An 8804-nucleotide genomic window follows, 5' to 3' on the forward strand; every position below is an offset into this window, starting at 1 on the left:
CCAATTATCCTTGCATCAACGGACCGTCACGTGACACGTACTTGCAGAAACCGCTGTCATGTCAAAACGAAAGTAGTCGGTTACAGCGGAGTGTTTCCTAAACCAATTAAAGAACGCAACGCAGTGTCGCAGGTAGGGGATGTAGCTTTTAGCCTCCTTGTTAGCGCACCCACCTCCCACGCGGGAGACTTCGTTTCAAGTCCCATTCGGAGCGGGGCGTGCAGGACCGGTTACACTTAAATAAACGTCAATACCCACAAATGCATTGTTCAATATAAACTTGACGCAATGATAATTTCTGCTTGTGATTTTCATTCAAATGACCAAAAATGAAAAGGCTGCAACAAACTAAATTATCGTTTGGAAAGCCAGCAGAAGATGAGCAGACAAAGAGAAGGAGGGAAGGTGAGAAAGTTAATGGTTATGCAGCAAATAGCCTACAATATTAGATGCAATAGGGCTACCAATGAGATTCAAACCTATATCCTACTGAAATGCTGAAATCCAGTGGAGTTGCAGCTAGCTAATTTGTACTGACAATAAAGCTAATTATTATATAGGTAATTAATGTGTTGTGATGGATATGATCCTTTTAATAAGCATGGCCCAAACATATCCTATTGTTGAATGATATTATGGTCAGTTATTGCCAGTATAATAATAATAATAATAATAATAAAACAAGTCTAAATAACTGACCAATAACTTATTGGGATGCTTCTGGCCTCAGAAGAATAGTTGTTTTGATAAAAGGTGAGACTGAATTACTGAAAGCTAAAGGTATTCTTTATTATTTGATGTATTGTATGCATGCATTGCAGTACAGGTGTTGTATCAACTATCAATTGAGTCAACTGAACTGTTAATGGAAATATTTTTCTATCAATTACTGTTAGTGGTGAGAACCCAAGTCCATTTCAGAGGATGCATACACACTAATATATTATTATATTATATAATATAATGTAGTGTACACTACAAATGGATCTCCACCGTTTCAGAGGTTGCACAAGAAGCCACAACTACATATAGGTTATAGTTCAACAGTTCACACCCAGATACAAGAAAACACACGCACACACACACGCGTTGTTATTAAAAATAAATATGTTGTCAGCCAAACTTATTTCTCAAGTGTTTTTATTTATTTTATTTAATTTTTATTTTGGGGGGGTATTTTTGACCTTGGTATTTGAAAAATCCTGGTTACGGCCTTGCTCTGAAATCTTCTGGTCAGAGTCGTTCGTTCTTTGCTGCATATCGTATAGCTTACGGCTGTCATGTGACAAATAACGAATGACTCGAGAGGTGAATTAATAATTTCTGCGGTTTTCATGTAACAAACGAACGTCTAGGTTACGTATGTAACCTCCGTTCCCCTTCTGTCGCGGTGGTAGATCCAGCCTCGGAGAGGGGGGAGTTGCTACAGCACGGCGACCTAGGCAGCTGGGACTGCCTAAGGGAGACATGGGAGACTGCTCGTGAGGGGACAGTACCGCGGAAATACACACAGGGGGAGTCCACGTAGGAGGCCTAACACCTGTGGAGCACCTATTCCAGTACAGGGTAGCTTAGTACCCGTAGTGGACTGGGTTGGCGAGTTCCTCCGCTGAACTGCGGACCCAAAAGGGCTGGGGAGGAATCAACCAGGGGCCCGAGAAGTGGGGCGCCCTGGGAAAAAAGGCACACAATTTTACCTTGCTGAGGGAAAGGGCGCTAGGCGCAAGCGATTCACCGGCCAGTTCGTCAGCGTGTTACCGATTTCTACGGGCTCGAACCTGAGAAAACACGAGACGAAACCAACTCAACGCGGAGATTGTAAAATCTCGCGAAGGTATTGGATATTGCCCACCCTGCTGCTCTACAGATGTCTGCTAGGGAGGTGCCCCTGGCCAGTGCCCATGAGGACGCAACACTTCTAGTCAAGTGTGCTCGGACCCGCAAGGGGAGGGGCATGGCCTGGGTGTGATAAGCCAGGGTAATGGCGTCGACAACCCAGTGGGCGAGCCTCTGTTTGGAGACATCATTCCCTTTCTGCTGTCCCCCAAAGCAGACGGAGAGCTGCTCAGAACGTCTAGAGCTCTGTGTGTGGTCCAAATAGGTACGCAAGGCACGTACCGGACACAGCAACGAAAGGGCTGGGTCTGCCTCCTCCCGGGGCAGCGCTTGCAGGTTCACTACCCTGATCCGTGGTAGGAACCTTGGGCACGTAGCCCGGTCACGGTCTTAGGATCACGTATGTGTCTGCCGGACCGAACTCCAGGCAAGTGTCGCTGACAGAGAACGCTTGCAGGTCCCCGACCCTCTTGATGGAGGCGAGCGCGATCAGCAGGGCAGTCTTAAGAGAGAGGGCCCTGAGTCCAACTGATTCTAGCGGCTCGAAGGGAGGTCTCTGAAGGCCTGTAAGGACCACTGAGAGATCCCAGGAGGGAACTAGGCCTGGCGGGAGGGATTTAACCTCCGGGCGCCTCTCAGGAACCTGATGATTAAGTCGTGCTTACCCAAAGACTTACCATCTACAGTATCGTGGTGAGCCGCGATGGCGGCGACATACACTTTGAGGGTGGATGGGGACAGCTTCCCATCCAACCTTTCCTGTAGGAACAGAAGCACTGACCTAATCGTGCATCTCTGCGGGTCTTCGGCTCGGGAAGAACACCAATTTGCGAACAGGCGTGGTAGAAGGGGCTCTGGCTTGGTTGATTGTGTCCACAACGGTCACCGGTAGGCCAGCTGGTTCCTCCGCATCCCGTCCAGGGGCCAGACGTGGAGATTCCAGAGGTCTGGTTGCGGGTGCCAGAGCTTGCCCAGTCCCTGAGAGAGGAGGTCCTTTCTCAGGGGGATTCGCCAGGGAGGAGCTGTCGTGAGAAATGTGAGGTCCGAAACCCAAGTCCGAGTGGGCCAGTAGGGGGCCACTAAAGTGACTTGCTCCTCGTCCTCCCTGACCTTGAACAGCACCTGTGCAAGAAGGCTCACTGGGGGGAATGCATACTTGCGCAGCCCCGTGGGCCAGCTGTGTGCCAGCGCATCTGCCCCAAGGGGAGCCTCTGTTCGGGCGTACCAGAGCGGGCAATGGGAGGTTTCTTGGGAGGCAAACAGGTCTACCTGGGCCTTGCCGAATCGTTCCCAAATCAGCTGGACCGACTGGGGGTGAAGCCTCCACTCTCCACTGGGCAAGCGTTGTCGTGACGGCGCGTCTGCTATCACATTGAGGTTGCCGGGGATGTGAGTGGTGACTGGACAAAGAAAACAGTCAGCAACTCTAGGCAGCTGATGCGCCAGTGCAGCGGGGCCCTTTTCAACGGCCCGCGACTGCGTGCCCATTGCACATGGCGCCCCACCCAGATCTGGAGGCGTCGATAGTGACCAGGAGGCTTCAAGACACCTGCTGCAAGGGTACTCCTGCCCATAGAAGGCAGAGGTCTGTCCGGGATTTGAGTGTCTGGCGGCAGGCGGTGGTGATCATCACCAGTGCGTGCCGCGGCTCCATGTTCGTCTCGGGACTCGAGTCTGAAGCCAGTGCTGAAGTGGTCTCATATGCATCAACCCCAGCGGCGCGACCACCGCGGAGGATGTCATATGCCCCAGGAGCCTATGGAAAATTTTTAAAGGGACCATAGTGCCTGGCTTGAGGGAAGCGAGGCATTTTCGGTGAGGCGTGCTGACATTGAGACCGAGTCTAACTCCATGCTGAGAAAAGAGGTGCTCTGAACTGGGGCGAGCTACCTCTTTTCTCAGTTGACCTGAAGCCCCAAACGGCTGAGGTGCCTGAGCACCTGGTCTCTGTGGATGCCGGCTTCTCGGAGCCGGGGCAAGGGCTGCCTCAGCGACTTTCGTGAAGACGCGAGGGGACAGAGACGGGCCGAAGGGGAGGACTTTGTACTGATACGCCGGCCGTCGAACGCTAACCGTAAGAGGGGTCGGCATCGTGGCAAAATTGAGACGTGAAAGTACGCGTCCCTCAGGTCTACCTCTGCGAACCAATCTTGATGCCGGACGCCAGTCAGAATCTGTTTCTGCGTGAGCATTTTGAACGGGAGTTTCGGCCGAGCCCGGTTGAAACTCGCCGGTCCAAGATCGGTCGTAAGCCGCCGCCTTTCTTGGGTACAATGAAGTAAGGGCTGTAGAAAAACACTTCTTCATTTCGGTTGGGGGGATAGGCCGGCGGGACGTACCCGGCGGGGCTTCGCAGAGAAACTCCAAGCACTTACCTTGCTCGTGACTGAGGAGGAGGTCCAGTGCAGGTGTCCTCCCGACTCGTCAGAACCGGCCGGCCGGGGAACAGTCGTGGGGCTGAGGGCGGTGGTCCGCGTCCAGCGTGCCGGGACTGTTGAAGCCTGGGGGCAGAGAGCCGTGAGAACGGCATTTGCGGGCCAGGTGACCCAGAGACAAATAAGGGACATAGCTCTATTATTGAGAATGTGAGTACCGCAGCCCCCATTAAGGGGTGCGGCCAATGAAATTAATTCAAAAAAAGATTCTTAGCTCCGGAGTGGTCTTATCAGCTCCGGAGCTAACGTCTCGGTCTCTGGGTTGGTCGTCTCAGGAGTGCCTGGGAGCCTTCCGGGTCCTCGAGGGGGTCCGTGAGACGAGGGGGCATCCACCTTCTGCGGGGAGCTCAACTGGGGGGCTGAGAGCTAGGCCCACTCTTGTTTGTTGAGGCGGAGCACCACTTCCTTTCTTTCTTGAAAGCCGCAGGAGGACGCCCTCGGCGAGCAGACAGGGCATGGCCCCTGGCGGCAGGTTTGCGGCAGGGCAGGACGTGTGACCTGGCCTCCGTCTGTTTCTTCACCACTGAGGACTGCTGGGTGGAGTCGTCAGGTGGTGTCGCCGAATGGAGCTGGGAGACGGGAGAGTTTGAGAAAGCGTGCTTTGTCTACCTCCTGTACTGCGACCAGATCCAGTCCATGTGTTATGTTTCTGGACCACGAGGGTGGCCATCGTCTGTTCGAGTGCAGTTCCTGCAGCACGTCAAGACCCAAGTGCAAATTTTGAAGTGCCTTGGCCCGGTGGACTTGCAGGACGGGGCCATGGCGTGCAGGGGGGAGCGGCATGGGACTGCTCTACCACCGAGGGTAGCGAGAGCGGAGGAGCAAGGAAGCTTGGCTTGCTCAGCTCGTCATGCACGTCCAGGAAGGAACGGGGGGGCGGCTGTAGGCGGCGCACCTGCCCGCGGAATCAATCAAGCCCAGGGAAGCAAAGCGTATCTCCATGCGTCAGGCTCAGACTGGGCGAGCAGACCCGCAGGTGGCGGCCCAGGCGAGTTATCCGCATCCGATGCCGCTGTGACGCTCTCCGATGCAGCGGTGATGTCGTCATCCAATGTCCGGGAGCTCAAGGGACCGGACGGCCGGCCGTTAGGTCGACCGCACTCATCTCGAGCTCGAGAGGGGAGCAAGCAAGCGTCCAGGGGAGGCGGGAGGCTTCGAGGGGTTTTAGCCAGCGAGAACGGCCTGTCATTCTCCCTGGATCATCTTCATCGCTCGCGGCGCCTGCATCAATCCCGTAGGAAGGAGGCGAGGGGTGGAGGGCGGCTGAAGTGGCTTTCTCTCATCACAAAAAAACAGAGATAGCAGCGCTGCCGCGGCTATGTTCTCACACTGAAAACATAACCCATTGGAGAGAATGCTCATCCCGAGCTCGGACGGAAAACAGCAAGCGTGCCGGGGAGGCGGGGGGGTTTCGAGGGGATTTTACCCGGCGAAACGCAGCCCGTCATTATCCCCAAATCATCTTCATTGCCTGCGGTGCCTGCCCTAATCCCGTAGGAAGGGGGCGAGGCGCGGGGGGCGGCTGAAGTGGCTTTCTCTCATAACAAAAGAAAGCCGGTGACCGCAATGCTGTCATGGCTATGTTCTCGCACTGAAAACATAGACCATTCATAAAAACGCTGCCTGCGTGTGCTCGCAACCCAGGTACGCCAGGCAGTTTTTATGACCGTCAGAGGTGGGGAGAATCAACGCATCCAGAAACTACACAGGGGCGGATAAGACGTCTTTAAAAAGATGCGTCCTGAAAAGGACGTTCAACGCTGCTGTGTTTTGCTCTTTTAGAGGAAATTACTCTTTTAAATAAAATCACTCTTTATAGAATAACTCTTTCGAGTTGTCTGCACTGTCGAAGCGCCCAGGGGCAACAATGCACAGCCATGCAAGGAAGGAGAAAGCCGCTGTTGTGCGCTGTTGAATCCAACAGCATGCAGATCGTCAGAGGAATACACGGAAACTGGTGTGTGTAACTCGCAGCAGACTGCATACACGACCATCGGCTCTGAAGAACTTTTCTGAATGAACTCCCGTATTTGCCCCGCTTAAATACCCGCATGTCCGGGGGCGGGGTATGCAAATACCGTCTACCAACTTCTCATTGACCTTTTTTCATAAGTCAGAGGCATATATCGGCGCTCAAGTGAGACCCCTAGTGTCGCTTCTCCGACACAACGTGGAGAGAGCGACAGAAGGGGAATAGAGGTTGCGCAATGCGCATGCGCGGTCAACACAAAATGAACGAATCACTCTCTGAGACTCTTCTTCTGACTCACATAAAATATTCATTCAAAATCAATGAATAGTTCATGAATGACCCATCACTACACAAGATCACTTTATAAACACTTCGAGGAAGATGATAATAATGATACAGTTTAATGTGGAGCGGTTTCTGCGTGAGGTGTGTTTACAGAGTGATTGTGCTGTTTGATGTGCTGAAGAGTTGTTTCTCTCCATCACATTTCACTGCTGTTGTCTATGTTTTATAATATAAACATGTTATCAATTCAAAATCAGCCGCATATTTCACAAAACTGTTTGTTCTTACCACAAGCGAGTATCTGTTAAACTAACGAGCGAGCGAGCGCATGCGCGTCAATCAAACCGATCGCAATGGAGAAAAGGAGCGCGATCATTTTAATTAAACTGTCCAACATCAGACCACAAGTTCAGTTTCAATGTCATTAACTGCAGCTTTCATGGATATCAGAAGTCTCAGCAGTCAAGCTGTGCCGGTTTTAAAAGTGTTTTTCCTGCGTATGTAATACAGTGAGCATCGGGATGAGTCTGTTTCGCATGTCCTGAGAGTAATAATAATAATACATTTAAACTTTTTATGATTCAGGCTTTGTTCAAAGTTTTGTGAGAGTAAATAATCTTTAATTCATTCATGTAAATCAAACCAAATCCTTACCCCTTTTATCATTTCAGTGTTTGAAAAATCATATTTTCATAAAATCAGGAAATAAAATTTCATTTTTATCCGATTAATCGATAAATCGTAGAAATAATTGAATATTAATCGATTATTAAAATAATCAATAGTTGCAGCCCTAGTCATAAAACTCAAATTAGTGAATGATATGAACATAACAAACCTCGGACCATCATGACATCTACATACTCAGATGAAGCACTGTCAAAAACACATCAAACCCTCATCTCGACTCTGTTCACTATCGGCACTTTAAACTCACATGTTTCTGAAAATATTTATAAATGTAATACTTTAAACATCACATTACACACTCAGAATATACACGGATGTGAGTGAAAACACTGGAGATGGAAATTAAAAACATTCGAATCATGAAAAACTTCTGAGTGAATTTATCACCCCATATAATTAAATCATCTCTAAAACTGTCCCATTAGTTTGTGCTGGTTCAGTGTTTGAGATATTAAACATGTTTTTTGGCTGTGATGTCACTCTCCACCTCATGTAGTTCAAGTCGCTCCAAACCGGTGTCGTTCATTTGTGCTGTCAAAAGAAACATCACACCATATTCCTCTCTTTGTATTTAACAAGATATCTTTTGGGAGTCGTGAAATCATGTTACACCCCATGTCAATCACTCTCACCCGTCTCCATCGTTTGTGCTCGCTGCTGGTTTGTGTGTGTTTGGTCTCGCTGAAGAACTCATTTTTAACACAGATTGAATCTTTCATCACATTAATCTCAAACACATCTCTGTCAGGAATAAATCAGATTTGCTCTGAGATTTAAACCAGAGAATCAAACTTCTCACTTTTCAGCTAAAGTCACTTTTTCTGAAGCTAATTTGACCAAATTGTTTGATAAAATGTCTAAATTGTCCTTATTAAAATCACTTTAACTGGATACTTTAATCTTAAAAACTAAAAATGTGAAACTCAGTTATCCTCGATTTATCTACATCAATAGCAAAACATACAATACAAATAAAACTAAACATAGTAAAAGTTAGTAAATAAAATTAATATTAAGAACATATAAATATAAAATAAATGTGTCCTGCACAATCAGTCCAAAAGGACACTGACTAAATTTGTTTCTCATAATCTTAAAACTTTATGATCAAACGCTTGAGATTATTTCTGTACTCAAAAATAAATTGTGCCTAATTATAGATACAAACCTTTTATTTATTTAACAATATTTATTTATTTATTTAACAGTATTTATTTATTTATTTAACAGTATTTATTTATTTAATAGTATTTATTTAACAGTATTTATTTATTTATTTAACAGTATTTATTTATTTAACAGTATTTATTTATTTATTTATTTAACAGTATTTATTTATTTAACAGTATTCATTTATTTATTTTAAGAAAAGTCTCCAGCAAGTGTGCCCCAAACTCTGAAACAAGCTTCTACTTCATATGAGGACCGCTCCGACGCTCTGCCTTTTTAATTCTGCTTTAAAACACATTTTTATTCATTTGCTTTTGAATAAACTTTAATTAGTGATATAGATTTTAGACTCGGGTATTTATTAGTATAAGGGTATATTATGCATATAATGTTGTGACTGAATTATGTATTGTAAA

At 47.7% G+C, this 8804-nt stretch overlaps 1 protein-coding gene across 1 annotated transcript in view; it reads left to right on the plus strand.

The window, feature by feature from the left end:
- Positions 1-8804, plus strand: part of LOC127642915 (titin-like) — a 482588-nt gene that overhangs the window by 243424 nt on the left and 230360 nt on the right. The gene's annotated exons all lie outside the window — the stretch shown is intronic.

Source organism: Xyrauchen texanus, chromosome 1 (genome assembly GCF_025860055.1).
Source record: "Xyrauchen texanus isolate HMW12.3.18 chromosome 1, RBS_HiC_50CHRs, whole genome shotgun sequence".
Taxonomy (NCBI): Eukaryota; Metazoa; Chordata; class Actinopteri; order Cypriniformes; family Catostomidae; genus Xyrauchen; species Xyrauchen texanus.